We start from the raw sequence: 19083 nt of genomic DNA, 5'->3' as shown, positions 1-19083 counted from the left end.
TCTATTCAATGGATGATTTGTATTGAGGTTATGATCAATTTCAACTTGCCAAAGGAAGTAGAAATATGACAACAATGAGGACACCACTTCGATTGGTTAGAATGTGCACTCTTCTTTAAGGCGCGACCAACTCAGTTGTGCATATGATGAATGGGATGAATAAGGTATTGAGAGATTTTATTCTGGAAAAGACTATGCCTTTTCTGGATGATGTTCCTATAAAAGGATGCAGAGAAGGAGATAAGGATGAAACTTTAGATACGAGGGGTTGTCGCAAATATGTTGTTGATCATATACAAGATTGTGAAAAGATTTTAACTCGGCTTGGAGAAGTTCATCTTACATTATTGGGTATGAAGTCTGTATTTGGAGTACAAGAGGTTGTAATTGTTGGACATTTATGTGGATCTTACGGAAGAAAACCAGATCCGACTAAAGTTGATGCAATAGGAAGGATAAAAGAGGATTGTGATTCTTTAACAAAGGTTCGTAGATTTTTTGGTGCATGTATATTTCATCGAATCTGGATCCCTCATTTTGCTCACGTAGCAGATCCATTATATGAACTGTTAAGCAAGGACTACCGATTTAAATGGGAAGAAAGGCATATTCAAGCAATGCAAAGATTGAAGAAATTATTGATGTCACCTCCAATATTGAGGAAGGTTGATTATAAGTGCAATAGACCAGTGATTCTTACTGTGGATGCTAGTCCAATTGCCATTGGATGGGCTGTGGATCAAGATGATTCCAGTGGGAATAGATTTGTAGTTCAATTTGGAGCTAAAGTTTTAAGTATTCGTCAGCGTGCATACTCGCAAGTCAAAAGAGAACTTTGGGGAGTCGTTTGGGCTATGAAAGCTGAAAAGGACTATTTGATTGGAGCAGTAGTAGTAATTGAAACAGATTGCTTGCCATTGCTCGGAATGATTGCTAACTGTTCAACGTCAGATATTGTAATGTTGAGATGGATTGTTTATATTAAGTCACTAAATCTGGAATTTAAGCACGTTACTGGGAAGGACAATTTAGTAGCAGACATGCTATCTCGAGTAAAATACGAGAGAGAGGACGAAATGGTTGAAGACATTGATGACGTCGAATTGAAATTCTATTCAATATCAAATTTCAACAGAGAAGACAAGCTATTTCTTGAAGAATCTTATGAAGGAGAATTATTGAATATTGGTCATTACTTGAATATCTTGACTAAGCAGGGGAATTGGTCTACAGAAAAATTCAAACAAATAAGAAAAAAAACATATGGATTTTTGCTTCGAGATGGATTCTTATAGAAGAGACCGAAGAAAGGAATTGGGATGCCACAACGAGTGATAGGGAAAAAAGAAGAAAAACTAAAATTATTAAAGGAGTTCCATGATAGTTTATGGGCAGGGCATAGAGGAATCTGGGCTACTTTTGCTAAACTCAAGGAACGATATTGGTGGAAAAATATGTATCGAGATGTGCTCTCATTTGTAGAGTCATGTAAAATCTGTCAATCGTATTCTAATATCCGACATCGAGATGGTCTTCATCCTACGTATCCTTTGGCTATTCATTTTAAATGGGTTGTTGATTTGGTTATTATGCCAGTTAGGTTATGGCAGATGAGATATTTGGTTTTAGCTTGTGAAAATTTATCAAATCAAGTAGAAGGAAGAGCATTGAGGAAAAAATCTTTAGAGGGGATTTGTAGGTTTTTACTTGAAGATGTCATTTGCCGCTACGGATGCGTAGGAAATATCACTGCACATCATGGAGAATTAAATGCACAAGAAGCTCGTAAGTTCTTTGAAAGATGTGGAGTTAAACTATCATTGACTACTGCTTATAATCCAGAAGGGAATGCAAAAAGCAAACGCGGTCACCCATTGATTGTGAAAGCATTAGTTAAAGCTTGTAATGGGAAAGTTAGAGAGTTGCCATGGCTTTTGTCATTTGCATTATAGGCTGATCAAACAACACATAGTTCGGTGACAAGATATATGCTAGTAGAACTTATGACAGGTCGAAAACCAATTATGCCGATTGAAGAAAAGGTACTTACTTGGAGTATGCTACCATGGGAAGATGGATTGACAAGAGAAGAACTTCTGGCTATTAGGATTCGATAATTGGAGCAAAGATCAAAAGATGTGTAGATAGCATTGGAAAGATTAAAAAGAGCAAGATTACAAAACAAGGCGTGATTCGACAAGCAACATCGATTGAGACCTAAAGCAATCGAAGAAGGTGACTGGGTACTTGTTTATGACAATAGTCTGGATAATCAACATAGTACTTTGCGGAAATTTTCAAAACGTTGGTTTGGACCATATGTAGTAACAACTATTCATGATAATGCGACTTACTCATTACGGGAGTTAGAAGGTACAAAATTAAAAATATCAATTGCAGGGAAGCAAGTAAAAATATTTAAACGAAGACACGTGGAGATGAATATAGAAGACTTTAATGAAGGTATAGAGATTCCATAACAAGAGATTGAAAGTGATTTGGATAATGAAGGTGACGAAGATGAACTGGGCAGAGACGTAGAGGATATATTCTAAATCAAACAGCAATTGGGTAAATTGGTGCATACCGGAGGATGCACAGGTTCAGAGGGGGTAGATGTCGTGTTGTAATACGAGTATACCGTGAAAATATAAAGAAAGAGGACTTTTATTAATGTTCACTTACCTCGAATATTGGGAGCAACGACCAACTCCAGTGCAAATACTGAGAGGCTAGGTTCAGTCACCTCGTTATAGTCAGCAGGGGCATATTGAAATGCTCCGTTCGATTCCAATAATGGGAGTCAGCAGGAAGGGGAAGGACCAATTCGACGACGGATGAGCCTGGTTCAAAGAGCCAATTAGATCCTATTTCAAGTCATCCAATCCGGGTCTTACTACTGGACTCTTACCCAATATGAGACCTGAATTGGTTGGGTAATCCAATGCAGTCTAATTATGGGAAAATCCAGGTCTTACTATGGGACTCAGCCAATCTAACGTGAAGGACCGATTTGATCCAATTACGGGAACATTCGGGTCTTACTACTGGACTCTTATCCAATATGAGACCTGAATTTGTCGGGCAACTCAATATTGTCCAGATTACGAGGTTTCGATTCTGTTTCAGGCTGTCCTGTTCTCTGTGCCATTTCAAGGAACGTTGTTTTCCGTAAAAAGATCTCTTAAAGATAAAAATAGAGGAAAAAGCTCTGACGACGAGAGCCAATTTTGGATCCAAGTTTTGACGGTGGGAGCCAATTCCGGATCCAAGATGGAGGATTGAAGAAATTCAGAATTAAGGTTAAGAAATGAGAGGGGTGAGAGGAGGTTTTTTTTTAATGGATTTTTGAAAGATCGAAGAGAAGGCTTCATGCTTCAGGGGCGGGAAAAAAGACAGAGATTGGGGTTTTTTTTTCTTCATAGGATTTTGGAAAGACTGAGGCAATCGTTGCTGAAGTCAGTGTTGTAATGGTGAATCAGGATTTTTAATGAAGTGGATTTGAATACTCTTGATTGTTTTGTGAAATTGAGTTACGTCTTTGATGAAGAATTAAAAAGGTGTCTATAGGATTGAGTATGCGAAGTGAATGAAATTTATTGGATTAATCTAACGAGATAGTCAGTGGATACAAGATCATGAATATAAAGCGGTATCGAAGATTAGCAGTTTGGATTATTCAAGGTTCTCTGTAACGTGTAGAGACCTAACGGCCGGGATAAAAAGGACTTCGGCGAGCAGTTGAAGGGCATCCGTATAGATTAACGGTGTATTCTTGCAGTCATTTATATTCCAACAGTCAAAAACTGATAGACTGCTTGACTATTGGAGAATCTCTATACTACCTTCTACAGCAAGATGCTCGGCGCGTTCTCGAGCAAGAAAGCACGTAATACGATAACGATGCAATATAAAAATCTATACAAAATCTCATCTATTGGCAAGAGAGAATTTGGATATACCATCGAGAATGAAACAAGGATGTTTTATATTAGTGGAGGAAAATTAATTGTTATAGGATATAAAAAAGTAAATTATATAAATAGCTAGAACCATGGAAGTTTTTAGAATTGGAGTTAGGTTAGTAGACAAAGTAAGATCCACCATAGAACATTCTAGAAGAATTTAGGACACTTATTTAGATAGAATCTATGACCTAGGAATATTTTAGAAAGTCCAAGGTAGTAAGACAAGATATAAATAGGACTAGCTAGGGCCTTTTGGAGCATTTGGTCAAGTATGGCTTCAGACCCTTACTCTTAGTAAAGTTTGGTTTTGCATTCTTTTGTTCAATTCTATTTTATTTTATTTTTGTCTGCTCAATTGACTTTCATGTCCTATTTTGTGTAATTTTGTTCAATTTTATTTTGGTTTATTTTGTCCTATTTTTTGATGAGATTCTATGTTGCTGTGGAATAGAAGGATCTTGGATTTTTGAGATAATCTAGTCTTGTTTCACATTACATTCTTTATAGGTTTGTAAATTGATATTCTAAACCACATTACGTGCATGTACTCAAAATACAAATAAGATTAGAAATATTACAAATGTAGGAAATATACCAAAAGGTGCATCTATGTTATTAACCACAGCAAGAAGAGGTTCATTAGCTTTAGTTACAATCAAAGAAATTTAATTATCATCCAAGATATCATCAACATTACATCCAAGAGGTTGTTTAACTCTAGAAAGTGCTTATGTAAGCACATGACATAATACTAAGTTAGTCCAAATCAAATAAGATTGATAGACATAAGAGTCCAAAGATACAACATCTACATAGGTTGAAAGATCAAGGAGTTGGATAATATATTGATAAGACTCCAACACTTGTTTTTGAATGTCAATCTATGGTGGTATATTTTCAAAAATGTATCCAAGTAGTATAGTTTAATGCATAAACCATCCGTCTATAAGCTGTATTAAATCTATTAAAAAAAATAGATTAAAGATTATCTAATCTTTAACCTATTTTAATATGTGAATGACTTTGATAAGGCCATTCAACAATCAATAAGTCTATGTGGCCTAATCTCTTCAAAATCTCATCATTTTTAAGGTGACATTATAAAGAAGTTGGCTAAAATAACCAAAAATGAGAAGAGGTTGTAATTATTTAAGATACATAATTAACAATCTTTGGAAATAATGTCGAACAATTTTAATATCTACATAAATGTATTATCAAATAATAAGTCCAATCTTCAATATTGTTGCCAAACCTATACCAATACCTACAAAGTGTTCCAGAAGTATAATACCTTGATTTGGTGATTGCCAATGAATAAGTTAGATAAATATAGGTAATAAAAAAGATCTTGGTATTTTTAATATATCTAATAAAGATGTAATCTTTGCACATTGATAAAAAAAAGTTCTACATATATTTGTCAATGAAGAGATGGATTCTTCTAATATTATGTATAAACTTCTAAAGATGGTGGATTGATTGATGTTATAGAATAAGGTATAAAATTTAATATTTCTTGTAATAGAACTATTTTATAAGGCAAATCAAATATCAATGCACTACAATCAAATAAGACTTCTATTAATATAATCATAATAATGGCTACAAATGTGATTAGAATGAATTTTTTTCTTTCATCATTTGTAGACCATCTTAGTCAAATTCATGCTTCTTCAAATTAATTATTTAGGACAAAATCAAATGGATAAAGGGCTTATTGATTAACTAAAATATTATAGTTAGTGGTACTAATCATTACATACTTTAAAAATAAGTGTGAATAAAATGGATCAGATCTAATGTAAAATATTAATTGCAAAGATTGCATGATATAGCTAATAATTTGCCATGTGCCCTCTATTAAAGTAACAATGGTGAAAGGACAAGATTCCAAGTTTGTAAGAGTGAGACCTAATTTTTGAAGAAGCCACTTATCAATCTTAACTAGCTAAGCTCCAAAATCCAATATAATATGCAAAGGTATAGCATAAGTAGTATTTCCACTAATATGGCTAATGATCAATATATTGTTATTGTTAACTAATCATAAAATTCTTGAACATAAATTTTGACATTTTTAAGTAAGTTTCAATATAACATTATATAAAATGCTACTTCTATAGCCAATGGCACCTCACTTAAAGGATTTATTTTGTGGCCTTCAAGTAATCTTCATCAAATATGATAATAGCTTTAATTACAAGATTTTCTTATAATTTAGCTAAATCTTCTCATATTAAAGACTTTCTTATTACTTAAATTCTTTCTAATAATAATATAAGTACTTTTTCTTCTAATATTTTAGTAGCCAATTGAAAGATGCCTATTGGTTTAAATTCTAAAGTCAACTAGTATTAGGAAAATAGTCCTTAGAACCTTTTAGAGACAAGTTTCTAGAACCTTCTAGAAGCAAGTCTTTGGAACCTTCTAGAACCTTCTTAGTTGATAGAAGATGTTAGGGACATAGTCCTTAGAACCTTCTAGAGACAAAATTCTAGAACCTTCTAGAAGGAAGTCTTTGGAACCTTCTAGAAGCTTCCTAGTTGATAGAAGTTTCTTAAGAAGCTTCCTAGTTGGTAGAAGTTTCTTAAGAAGCTTCCTAAATAGGAATATATATTGGAATCGAGGCTGAAGAGTTCTTCAGTCTCAACAACACATCTCTTGGAGCTCTAGCTCACCTCTCTAGTATTGTTCTTGTATTCATCTGATTAATCTAGTTCTTGTCAGTTCTTTTTGAACTTCTTGTTAGATCTCGAGTCTGTATTTCTGTATCTGTGACAGTTTGTCGAGACTACACTCACCTCAGATATTAGAGTTAGTTTCTTCCTCGTTAGATTGTAGAATATCCCTCTGCTTGGAAGTGTACTAGCATTTTAGAGGTTGCGGATTACCCTCCTCTAAACTGATACTTCTTTTGTTACAATATTGGAGTCTTATTCTTCTTGGAAAGAGTGGATTACCTCTTTTCTTGAAGCTCTTAAGGCATTTTAGAGGTTGTGGAGTACCCTCCTCTAAACCAATATTGTCTTCTTGTAGAGTCATTTCTGTCCTTCTCTTAGAATGGTCGGGGGCCAAGACATTAGTATGAAGGAAAGTTCAGAGTCCAAGTTAGATGCTATCATGAATGCCCTCGCTACGTTATCGCAAAGAACTGTAGAGATTGAAGGAGTCGTGGCAAGGCTTCATAATGATGGAGCATCTGGGATGGCACAATCTAGGTTGCACCAGCCTCAAATTTCTACACTTGGAGAAGCAACTTTGCCTCAGGTTCGACAAGCACCGCTGGTTCTACAACATAAGAAATCCCGAGTTAGCCTTCCAGACAAGTTCGATGGTACACGTTCCAAGTTTTGAGGATTCGTCAACCAAATCAAGTTGATAACAGTTTTACAGCCCGAACGCTATCCAACGGAGGAGTCACGTGTTAGGCTTGTTGGAACCTTACTTACAGGGCAAGTTCTATCATAGTTTGCTCCTTTGTTTGAGAAACAATCGTCCATACTAAACAACTTTGAAACCTTTTTGGAGGCGTTTGCGAAAGCATTTGGTGAACATGACAAGGTTCGATGGACTACAACAAAGATTCGGTCACTACGACAAGAGATGCGCTCTACATCAGTCTATGCATCGGACTTCAGGCAATTAGCATGCGACATCAATTGGGATGAAGAAGCGTTGATGAATCAATTCTATTGGGATTTAAGGGATGATGTGAAGGATTTGCTGTTAACTCTTCCTGATCCACAAACGATCAACAAAGCTATTAGCCAAGCTGTGAAGTGCGATAATCGCCTATTCCAACGCCGCCAAGACCAACGTTCAAGACAACATACGGTTCGCCACGTCCCAACTATGTTGGCAAGTAGCATGGATTCACATTCAGAGGTAGAAGACATGCAAATTGATGCGGTACGTGTAAAATCTCTTATCCTAGAAGAAAAAAAGCGACGTATGGAGGAAGGTCTATGCTTGTATTGCGGTGAAGAAGGCCACAAAGTTGGAAACTACCCCAAGAAGCAAAATTGACGTATTTTCAGGACTAGGGGCAAGTTTGTTCAGGAAAACAAGGATGCCCAGCCACAATAGGAACCGTGCGGCTGGACAGTGAAATATCACAACAACAACCAGGTTCCTTTCTTTCCGCTCAACCTACCCTTTGCTTTACAATTCCTTTGCTTATTGGCCCTCAGAAACTGAGAACCTTAACATTATTAGATTCAAGAGCATCTGCTTGTTTCTTAGACGAAGAATTTGCAAAGTGTCATAAGATCCCTTTAGTACAAAAATCCAAACCTATTCATGTTGAGGTCATAGATGGACGACCTTTATTGTCTGGTAGTGTCACCTATGAATCAAAACCTATAGAAATAATGTTTAAGGGCCATAGTAGTCATATTATTTTCAACATTATTAGAACTCCATCAAATCCTGTTATTCTTGGTCTTTCCTGGTTAGAAAAGCATAACCCATCCATAGATTGGAGGTTGTGGAAGATGACCTTTTCCACAAAACTACCTAAGAGCAAGCCTAGTAGAAAACCCCGAATAGAGAAATCCTTATTTATTGGAGTAAGAGCATTTATAAGATTGTCGAAGGGAGGCACACCATTTGTCATTTATGCGGCTCCAACTACTAAGGAGAAGATCTCGACAACAAGTATACCTAAGCAATATAAGGATTTTAAAGACGTGTTTCAAAAGAAGAATGCCGACATGCTACCGGAACACCGACCATATCATTGCGCCATAGACTTGCAGGAAGGAGCACAACCGCCTTTTGGCCCAATCTATAATCTATCGCAGATGGAGTTGGCAGAGTTGCGGAAGTACATCCACGAGAATCTAGCTAAGAACTTCATCCATCATTCAAAATCGTCAGCAGGAGCACCCATCTTATTTGTGAAGAAGAAAGATGGCTCATTGCGGATAAGCATGGACTATCGAGGCCTCAACAAGGTAATAAAGAAGAATTATTATCCGTTACCCTTGATTTCTAATCTCTTAGAACAACTTGGAAGTGCAAGGATCTTTACAAAAATTGATCTAAGGGGAGGTTACAACCTCGTACGAATCAAGGAAGGAGATGAGTGGAAGACATCGTTCCGTACAAGGTATGGCCATTTTGAGTATAATGTCATGCCCTTTGGTCTTACCAATGCTCCAGCGATCTTTCAACATATGATGAATGATATTTTCCGAGAGCACCTTGACAATTTTGTTGTCATCTATTTGGATGATATTTTGATATTCTCTAAAAATGAAGAAGAGCATGAAAAGCATGTTCGTTTGGTCTTGGAGAAACTACGCGAGCGAGGACTATATGCCAAGTTGGAGAAGTATTTATTTCACTAAATAGAGATGGAGTTTTTGGAGTTTGTTGTGACTACAGAAGGCTTGAAGATGGACCCCAAGAAGGTAGAAGCAATCGTATCCTAGGAGGTTCCGAAGATGGTTAGAGACGTACAATGCTTTCTTGGTTTTGCCAACTTCTATCTGATCTTTATCAAGAATTACTCTCAAGTTGCTGCTCCTCTCATTTGGTTGACATGCAAGGATAAGCTAGAATGGAGACCTCTAGCGGAGAAGGCGTTTCAAAACCTGAAGACCGCATTTACTACGGCTCCAATCTTCGTACACCCAAACTTTACAAAGGCCTTTTATTTAGAAACTGATACTTTAGATTTTGCTTTGGAAGTTGTACTTTCACAAATGGAAGAAGATAAGAAGCTTCATCTGGTTGCATTCTATTCTCGAAAGTTTTCTACTGCTGAAATCAATTATGAGATCTACAATAAGGAACTTCTTCCTATAGTGGATTCTTTCCAAGAATGGCATCACTTTCTTGAAGGAGCTGCACATCCAGTGACCGTATACACAGATCACAAGAATTTGGAATATTTCATGTCGACTCGAGTTCTAAATCGACGTCAAGCTCGATGGAGTATGTTGCTATCTAGATTCGATTTTATTATCACTTATCGACCTGGAAAGCAGCAAGGACTATCTGATGCCTTATCGAGGAGATCGTATCTTATACCAAAGGCTGGAGAAGCAGCCTTTGATGAACAATGTACGACATTGTTGAAGCCAGAGCAATTTCAGCTTTGTGCTACTATTATGCCAATTGATGCTGACTTCCTGAATCAGATACGTGCCGTAACCATTGAAGATTCAGTAGCCATAGATATTAAGCAGCGTGCCAATGACGACAAGTTCAAGGTGGAGGGAGATTTTTTATACTTTGAGGAGCAGTTATATATCCCAAAAGGACCAGCACGACTCCGAGTTCTTCAATCTCACCACGATTTTCCAGCTGCAGGATATTTTGGATTCAACAAGACCTTAGAGCTTATTTCTCGAGATTTTTGGTGGCCCCAAATGTGGAAGGATGTGAAAGATTTTGTCCTCTCCTTCGACATCTGTTCAAGATTCAAGAATCCTCGGCATCGCCCTTATGGACTCCTACAGCCATTGCCAATTCCACGTTGACCATAGTCTTCAATTTCCATGGACTTCATCACGGACCTGCCATCATCGAACTCATTTGACAGCATCTTTGTCGTGGTAGATTGGCTTACAAAGATGGCGCACTTTGTCCCTTGCAAGAAGACATCGTCCAATGAAGTCACAATAAGGCTCTTTCTCGATAATGTGTATCGATATCATGGACTACCAGATGATATTGTATCAGATCGAGGAACCCAGTTTGTATCAAAGTTTTGAAGATCTCTCTTTGAGATACTGAAGGTGGATATCAAGCTTTCTTCAACTTTTCATCCTCAAACTGACGGCCAAACGGAACGGGTGAACTAAGTCTTGAAACAATATTTACGATATAGCATCAACTATCAGTAAGACGATTGGACCACATATCTATCGCTAGTCAAGTTTACATATAACAACACCTTCCATACGTCGACTCAATACACACCATTCTTTTCCAACTATGGGTATCATCCGAAGCTTGATTTATTGAGTCCGTCAATAAATAACAATCCAGCAGCTGAAGGATTTACAAAACAACTATTAGAGCTTCAAAATACGTTGAAGTTTCAATTACAATCCGCTCAAGAATCCTACAAGGCGTCTACAGATAGATTTCGGAATCAAGTACCTACTTTCAAAATTGGAGATAAAGCATGGCTTCTTCGATAGAATATGAAGACCAAGCGACGATGTGATAAGTTGGACTATCGAAGATTGGGACCATTTATCATCCAAAAGCAAATCAATCCATTGGCGTACCGTCTGAAATTACCGGCTTCTATGAAGGTACATCCAGTCTTTCATGTTTCTCTGTTGGAGCCTTATCGAGAGTCGTCTTTTCCTGGAAGAGTGCAATGTCTGCCACTTAGTATTGAAATCGAGAACCACGAGGAATACAAGGTTGAAAAGATGTTAGATTCACGGCGAAGGTGGGGTAAGTTGGAGTATCTTGTTCATTGGTGCGGCTACAAGATTAATGAGCGAATGTGGGAGCCAGCTAAAAATCTCACCAATGTGCCGCAAAAGGTACAAGAGTTTCATCAACAAAATCCTTATAAATCTAAGCCGGTTTGACGATAGCTTCCTTCTAAAGCTTGCTCACCTAAGAATATAAGAAAGGGGCAGAGTTCTACCAAAATTTGTAGTTGATTTAGTTATTTTCTCTAAGATAAAATAGAATTTTTTCAGTAGCTATAGTTTGGTCTTCTGATATGGATAGCCAAGAGATAGATACTATGCCAGTGAGATTATCTCAACCGACTAGCTCATGAAGGCGACCCCGAGATGAAGAACTGCCTACACCACGACGATGACGGAGGATATTGAGTAACCGATCACTGGTGATTGTATTTGAGTCCGAGCCCGCTTACGATGGTCAGCCAGAAGGCGTATTTGCAAGACAATTTCACAATGAGGACACGGAAGTTCATGCTTGGTCAGAAGTTGAAGGAGTGGGCCACTACCGTTGGCTTCAAGGGTTGATGAACCACTTGCCTCATGAACAAAAGTTGGAGTTCATAACAGACGTTGTCATGTTGTAACACGAGTATACTGTGAAAATATAAAGAAAGAGGACTTTTATTAATGTTCAGTTACCTCGAATATTGGGAGCAACGATCAATTCTAATGCAAATACTGAGAGGCTAGGTTCAGTCACCCCATTACAGTCAGTCGGGGCTTACTGAAATGCTCCATTCGATTCCAATAACGGGAGTCAGCAGAAAGAAAAAGGACCAATTCAATGACGGGTGAGCCTTGTTCGAAGAGCCAATTGGATCCAATTTCAAGACATCCAATCCGGGTCTTCTTACCCAATATGAGACTTGAATTGGTCGGGCAGCCCAATGCGGTCCAATTGCGAGAACATCCAGGTCTTACTACGGGCCTCTTATCTAATATGAGACCTGAATTGGTCGGGCGACTCAATGTTGTCCCTATTACGAGGCTCAGATTTCGTTTCAGGCTGTTCCATCCTTTGTACTATTCTGGGGACGTCCTTTCGGTAAAAGGATCGCTTAAAGGTAAAAACGGAAGAGGAAGCTTTGACGACGGAGCCAATTCTGGATCCAAGACGGAAGGAGCCAAATCCGGATCCAAGACGGAAGATTGAAGAAATTCAGAGGCTAGGGTTTGAAAGAGGGGAGAATTAGGGTTAAAGGGGAGGAAGGTTAAGAAATAGGAGGGGGGTTTTGGATCGAAGAGCTAGCTTCAAGCTCTTTTCAAGGTCACTAGTTTGATTTCATTAGGATTTATGAGGGGAGAGCAATCGCTGCTCAAAGTCAGTGTTTATTTTGGTGTTTCGGATTTTATATAAAACATTGATGGTTTACATTCTCAATCGGTTTGTGCAAGTCGTGTAGCATCTATGGGTCAAAATTTGGTATTGTCTGGATAGTTGGGTGTACTAAGTGTATACAAAAATTTGTGTTAATCTAACGATGCAATCAAGAGATATCTGGGTTTTAGTACAAAGGGTTGTCGGAAGTTGGCAGTCTAGGGTTGGATAGGATTTCTGTGATATCTGAAGATCTACTAGTTGGATCGACGTAATTTTTGGCTTGGTAATAGAAGATTTGGAGATCAAGCGGCTATTCAATTTTGAGTTGGAGTTAACGGTTGACAAAGGAGAAATCACTTCTGGAGTTTCTACATCAAATTTCAAGGTTGCGGCCGAGTATCATCAGTGCGGTTTTTGGGTATTTTCTTGCAATCTGTAAGTTGGGTTGGGCTGAAGTTTTCTGAACAAATAGAAGGCTTATACTGATATTTGGGTGCAAAATTTCATACTAAGTGGACGGTTGGATCAAAAATTACAGCTTGTCAAAGCTCACTGGCTAGGGTTAGGGCTTGTTAAGAAAAACAAAAACAACTTAATTATAAAAGAAATAAAGCAATTGGAATATTGTATGGTTAAAATGACTATGAGGAGTATTTTTAAATACTTAGAAATTGATATTTCAATTATATTCTTCATACATGGATAAAATCTATTAGGGTTTCTTTGTTATTTGCAAAAACAACTATACCTTCCACAGCTAGATACCCAGTGTATTTCCGAACAAGACAACACGTAATACAACAACGTTATGTGACAGATCTTCATTTTCTTGTGTTGGTAGTGATTAACAACAACATTGCTTCTCAGAGACCTCGAAGCTAAAGGAGGGGGTGATATTAGGGACATAGTCCTTAGAACCTTCTAGAAGGAAGTCTCTGGAACCTTCTAGAAGCTTCTTACTTGGTAGAAGTTACTTAAGAAGCTTCCTAAATAGGAGTATATATTAGAATCGAGGCTGAATAATTCTTCAGTCTCGACAACACATCTCTTGGAGCTCTAGCTCACCTCTCTAGTGTTGTTCTTATATTCATCTGATTAATCTAGTTCTTGGCAGTTCTTCTTGAACTTCTTGTTAGATCTCGAGTCTGTATTTTTGTATCCGTGACAATAAGTAAGCATTGAAAAATATAGGTATATTCAATATTTTATAAGCCAAAATATATATTGAGTTTTTAACATTGATATCTTCATTTTGTATTAAACTTGAAATAGAAGGCTTTGATAAAAAATTAACATTTACATGGCCAAATGATAAAGGCAATTACACATGAATATTAAAATTTCTAAAATTACTTGGATGGCTAAATAAAGATTATAACACCTCACTTGTTATAGATGCCATATTCGTAGCTATTATTTGGACATGTCTAGCAATTGCAACTACATGTCTTGATGCACAAAATATATAATTTTTTGGAAAAAAAGAACTTGTTTTACTTCTAAAAGTTACACAAAATCCAATTACTTTGCTTAATGAGGCAACACTATTGAATCTCTCCACTACCTCAATAATTTTAGCTTTTAAGGCCTTTTTTTAATCCAAAGTAGGCTTTTTGTGTTAATATAACATAAAATAACTAACTTTATTGTCATTAAAATTGCAACAATAAATACACGTCAATTACTTCTTTTTAAATTTTTCTTCTATTTTAGCCATCTCAACTTTTGACTTAGATTTTTCTATGTATAAGACTTTTTTCTTCTTAGGACAATTGGAATCATTCTAGTTGAGACCAAATTCACCACATTTCCAATAATGCATACTCTTTTCAGGTTGATTTTTTGCCAAGCTACTTATGGCAATTGCCATCTTCTTAGGCTTAAACATATCTATTATCCAAGCTATCATGTTAGTAGCAACATATTGACAAAGTATCTTATTATATTTCTCAATTTCAGCAAATTCTTGTACTAATATTGCCTTATTGTCATTATGGAAAAAAAATTCTTAGTATGGCCAAATTTAAGTTTTTTTGCCAATCTTAAATAAAAAAATCTTAATAAGTTGACTGTTAGTAAATACACTTCTTAACTCTACTAAAAATCAAGCCAAATGAGTATACATGATATATGGAGTATCTTCTTTCTACAATAGAAGTCTCAAATGTATTGCATTTGATCATGCTTAAAACCTCCATACTTGTACTTCAAGTACTTTAGAAATATTTGAAGAGGTTGAAATGATGGTAGCTCTTCTATTTCAAATAAAGCTACCTTCATTTCTTGAGCCATACAAGACAAAGTAATTGGAGTGTTGCTTATAGAAGTTGCTACTATTTTCTTTTAATATCTTCTAAAGATATACTAACTTTTCCTTTTGATAAGTTCTTCTTCCTTCACCATAGTCATGAAGCTTCAGATAGCATCCTCTTAGAAAGTTGAAATCAGCTTTATACATGCCTCTCAATAGTGCTTTACTTCAGGCAATTTAAGTGAGTAATCCTCACTGAATTTTTTACAGGTTTGGAATGCCTTGTGCTCTAAGTATTGTCATAAAGGTTTAAAGGCATATCACTCATTGAAAATGTGAGATCTTTGATTCTTCTTCTTCATCTATGTTTGAAATCTAAGTCTTCAATTTGGCAAAGAAATATTTTCAATTCTTTCTAAGAATCAATCTTTCACCATTTTATGAGGATCATCTTTCATCTTATAAAATATATCCATCTCTAGGACCTAAAGTCTTTAAGTGGTATCAAAGAGTATTTCTCGTGGTTTAGATAGTGAATTAAATTTAAATTTGTTGGAATAGGTGCGCCTTTAAGTTAACTTTGCAACAAACTAAAAGTCATTCAGTTTGGAATTAATTACGATTTTTGGCAAATTTTGGATTAGAAAGGAATTTCTACCTTTAATTCTTGGATGTTATCAAGGTATCTTTGCTTTTATCTCTCTATAGTCTCACTTTTACTTTTATTTTTATAGTAATTTGTAACTTTCATATTTCAACTTTTGTATTTTAATTTTTAATTTTTAATCTTTAATCTTTAATCTTCTTTTTTTTACTTTTAACTTTTATTTTTTATTTTTATTTTTAACTTAATTTTTAAGATTTTTACTTTTACTATGGATTAATGATAATTCTTTAATTTCTATCTTTAATACTTTTATTCTTAGTTATTTAAGAAATAATAATTTATAATTTTTAACTAATTAATTAATTATTTAATTAATTATAATTTTATAATCACATAAAAATTAATAATTAAATGATCTTGAATAAATCATTGAGATTTAACTAGAGATTATGCAAATAGCTTTGAAAGACCATAGTTAATTTTATTAAATCTATTTATTAGTATTGGTAACTATTTCTTGGAAGACTTAAAGTTAATTGAATTAGAAACTCCAAGATTTAAATTAACTTAGCAATTATACAATTAAAAGTTCTTTCATTCCATCTCTTGAATTTTTTGTGTAGTATCAATTTCATTGATTAGTAAAATTTGGGCTCACAAAAGTGACAAGATTATTAAACAATTAACGACTATAGAATGATTGTCAAAATGGCACATAATAACAATTGGTATTGAGCTGCTATGCATTATTCAACAAATCAAGCAAGCGTTGTCATGATATTATACAGCTAATAGATAAAAGAGTATAGAAATTATTATATTATAGAAGATCTTAGTTCAAAATATATCAGCAAATTATTTTAAAAATATAAATAATAGTCAAAAGATTAGTAAAACTAAAAAATACTAATATTTCTTTTTACAAAATGGACTTCTATTTACTTTTATAGAGCCATAAATAAGACAAAATGAAATAAATTAGAAAATTAAATAATATAAGTATATGTTGGAGAAAATTGAGACTAGATTTAAGAAAAATTTACCTCAAAAAGACAAGAATTGATACCCGGAAAAGACCAGTTGTCAATTTAGGTTGAAATCAAATCCCAAGGTACAAACTGCACACCTACTACAACTCTAAGGTTCTTTTGGATATTAGAGAGTGGAATTTGATAGCAGACTTGATAGGATTTCTATGAGCATTGATTTTGTATAATTTGGATTTGTAATGACTTTGTAAGAGCCTTATAAAATCAAGATTATTTTGGATGACTCAAGATTTTGTGAAATAAAATAGAATTGACGTTTTAGGCAATTTCAAGAGTTTTGTAGTAGATCTATGAATAATATTTTGTGAGTTAATTGTTATATTTTTACTTAATATGTATTATGAATTTTAGCTTGATCTAATAAGTGAATTGAGTTATATTGAGGTTTAAATGGGTTGGAATCTTAGAAAGTAGAATTTTAGAACTTATGAAGGTTTTTAAAGATTTCTTGCAATCTACTAGTTGGATTGGAGTGAAAGTTATGTATATGGATAGAAGACTTGTTTTTTTTACATATAAAAGAAATTTGAGATCAATTAAATGGTGCAAAAAAGAGATATTAGCACTAGAAGATTCACATCAAGATTGGAGAAGGAGGCCAACCAACATCAGAGTAGATTTTAGGATTTTTCTTCTATTAGATAAGTGTGATTGTCCTCAAAGTTTTTGTACTTATTTGTAACTAAGTGATTGAGAGGTAAGTAAAATTTTAAATAACATCAATAATTTAATCAAAAAATATTGAGGTTCTAAACTACCTTATAATTTGGTTTAAGATTTAGGATTGGTTTGGATTTGGTTTAGGATTTAGTATTTGATTAGAATTTGTTTAGAATTTGATTAAGGTTTGATTTAAGATTTAAAATTTAGTTAGGATTTGTTTTAGAATTTAGGATTTGATTAGGATTTGATTTAGAATTTAGGATTTGATTAGGATTTGATTTAGAATTTAGGATTTGATTAAGATTTGTCTAAAATTTGATTTACGGTTTAAGATTGGTTAGGATTTGATTTAGGATTTAGAATTTGGTTAGGATTTAGGATTTAATATTTGATTATGATTTGAATTAGGATTTAGAATTTTATTAGGATTTGATTGAAGTCTATTAGGATTTCAATTTTGATTAAATTAGAGCTTAGTTGAGATTTATTTAAGATATATTGTAATTATTTTAATATTTTTTAGAACTTCTTAAGGATTATTTTAAGGTTTATTATGGATTATCTTTCAACTCCTTTAATATATCTTATTGTTTCTTTTGTAATTTCTTTAAGATTTCTCTTTTGAATTTGATTAAAGCTTGTTTAGTATTATTAAGATATAATTAGAATTTATTTAATATTCTATTAGAATTATGATTTTGTTCTTGCAATTTCCATTCTACCTTCCACAATTAGGTACCCAATGTCGTGATGTAATACAACTATATAGTGAAATTATAATCAAAATTAAATTTTTAATTAATATCTAATTATCTTAATCCAATAATAATTCAAGGTATCTAAACATGGCTTTTATAAAAGCCTCTTAGTTTATTTTCTTATCTTAATAGTTAATAGGTTAAAGGTTGGTTAGTACTTTTTACCTTCTAGGTTGTAGAGACTCTTTTAGTATCTTAGAAAGACCATAAATTGATAAAATCAGGCTAGAAGAAATAAATAATTAATATGGTTGATATTAGGATTAAATTGAGGATAGGGTTGGATTAAAAAACCCTTAGGATAGATTAAGTTAATACTTGGGGTCGACCGTTCGTGAGACAGGGTCAAAATCAGACCTCTAGTGAGTAAAATGACTACTTAAGGAAACACATGATTCCATTTGAAGTTCGGAGATTAGGATTTGAGAGCTAGATTGGAGCTTGTTGTAGAGACATAAGGTTGGTTTTGGTAGAAATTTTATGGACTTTGCAATTTTTTTTGAAAATTAAGATTTGTATTCACAACTTCAGATTTATGCAATGAAATTAGAGCTAGCACTCTTGGCTAGTTCGTAAAATTAGTATTATATTTATAGTTCAAATTTTGATAATACTTGGTTAATTAGGTGTTTTAAGTGTATGTAAAATTTTGTAATAATCCAATGGTACAATTGGAAGATATCTAGGTTTTGGTATAAGAATATACCAAAAATTAGTAATTTAGAGTTAGATAGGATTTTTATGATATCTAGAGATTTATTAGTTGGATCAAAGTGAAATTTGGTATGGTGTTGGAAGGCTTAAAGATCAAGCTACATACAAATTTTGAGTTTAATTTAAAAATTAGAAAAGGAAAAATCACTGCTAGAACTTCTACATCTTCTTTCAAGTTGGCGGCTAAGTGACATTAGTGCAAGTTTTGGAGGTTTTTTCACAATTTGTAAGTTGCATTGGTCTGAAATTTCTTGAGCATTCAGAAGACTTAGATTGATAATTGGATGCAAAATTTTACATCAAGTGG

Source organism: Physcomitrium patens, chromosome 7 (assembly GCF_059467195.1).
Source record: "Physcomitrium patens ecotype Gransden chromosome 7, ASM5946719v1, whole genome shotgun sequence".
NCBI classification, from domain to species: Eukaryota; Viridiplantae; Streptophyta; class Bryopsida; order Funariales; family Funariaceae; genus Physcomitrium; species Physcomitrium patens.
Note: the sequence above shows the minus strand (reverse complement) of the source record.